Here is a 1,936-nt window from a genome sequence, read left to right as displayed (position 1 = left end):
AAAGCTCAACAAACTCCTTGTCACCGCTCACGAGTGGGAATGGGCCAGGGGATTTCCCAGTGCGCATTTTGGATGCAGCTCTTCTGCATCCCAATTTTGCACAACAAAATGCAACCAAACGGACAAGGGTAATTGTGGCAGTTGGCCTCCATTCCAGGGATGGGCACGTGTAATTTATTGTTGGGGAGAGAGGTTTTGTATAGTTTAGTGAAAGGAAATTGGAAAATGTGAGTGCGCGCTTAGTGAGACCTGGGGAAAATTACTTCTCTTCGGTGTCTCATCATTCCTGAGGTTGGTGTGTCAGCAATACAGCAAGGATAATGCTTCCCTTTCACTCACACTGTGGCTGTTGTGCGAGACATTTGGGGCACAGGCTGTCTGCCTCTGTCTAGATGACACTCTGTTAAACTGGGCCCCTGCATTGCTTCCAAGGCACTCCCCCAAAACCAGACAATTAGTCTTGAGGATGATGAAAAGCAACCACTGTTCTGAGTGGAAAAGCCACTCCATGAGTAATGCAGTGCCAGCGTTCATTGCTTTCACTTCCTGGTGTCATTTTCTGAGCTCCTGAGGTGCAGGAAGGCTGGAGGGGAGAAGCTGTCAGCATCAAATACTTGGAGAAAGAACATTTCTATCTCCATTTTACTTCCCTCAGTTGTGTATTGTATTGGCAGGGCAAGAAGTAGGCAGGCAGCTTGCCTGGCCAGTGCCTGCGCTGTTCTGGCACAGAGGATCAAGCGCCTCATGCTTCAGAGCTGTCAGGCTGGCACTTTTCACCACTAAATGCAGCTCTAAATTAAAGGTAAATGAAAATAGAAATTTTGTGTCAGAGCTTGATCATGTCATTTTGTTCCATCCTTTTGCTGGTTCAGTGGCTACGGAGGGGAACCACTCCCTTGGTAGGAGCATCCATTGAGTTACAAACGTGTGTGATATTAGAGCATCTTTGTGTATATTTATGCATGAGATCGTTGCAGTTGCTGTTTTAAAGATATCCATCTCTGTAGCACATAAAACCTTTGGCAGTAAAATTGTAAATCCACGCAGTGGGGTGTTAAGCGCACAAATCCAATTAAATCCTTCAAACCGCTTTGAAAGCCTCTCCCAGCGGGTACAGAAATGGTTATTTGTGATTCTCTTGAAGTGCCTTTCCTGGCAGCTTGCTTAGAGTGTCTGTGGCAAGTAGTCTCTTGGGGGTTTAATGCTGCAAATGGTAGGTTCTTTAAACAAGGAAATGAATGAACTTAAACCATGGTGTTACTCTTTTAACGGATCCTACACAAATGGGAGCCTGAGTGTGCTGCTTTTAGGAGGGGAACATGCCCTGACTGCTCAAGAGGTAAGGAACTCTCTTCTCTCCCCTACCGCGAGCCCTCAGTTTAAAGAGAGCTCTGAAGAGGAATATTTGACCAGTGGGAAATGAAATTTAAGACACATACCTCAGGTGGGACTGCCATGTGAGCCCTGTGGTATGAGTCTTGTATCCCAGCCGTGAACGTAGAGGTTGGGCCCAGTTTCTCTATCGGTTCAATATTAACTCTGCTGACTGAATATTTGATCAGACCAGGCAAGTCTGCCCCCTGAGAGCATATTGTCACAGGTGGAAGGGTTGAAATGCAGTGACTGTGTTAACAAACAGGTGGTTTGCAAACTCTTTTGGGCAAGGATTTCATATGCTTGTGTAATGCCTCACACAACTGTGGCCTTGGCACTAGTAGCAAAATAAATACCTGATAATTTCCAGCCAGCCAGTGTCGTTATATATGCATTCTGAAACCATGCAAGTGCTAACAAGCAATCCAAGTATTGCAGGATATTCCTAGTCACTAAGTCTTTATGTCTAAAAAAGAAGTTTGTAGTTCAGTTGCCATCACAAACATTCTGTTTTTACAAAAGAGTCGAGTAAAAAGAAGTGTTCCTGCGTATCTCCAGTAGT

This window comes from Aptenodytes patagonicus, unplaced genomic scaffold (assembly GCF_965638725.1).
Source record: "Aptenodytes patagonicus unplaced genomic scaffold, bAptPat1.pri.cur scaffold_68, whole genome shotgun sequence".
Taxonomy (NCBI): Eukaryota; Metazoa; Chordata; class Aves; order Sphenisciformes; family Spheniscidae; genus Aptenodytes; species Aptenodytes patagonicus.
Note: the sequence above shows the minus strand (reverse complement) of the source record.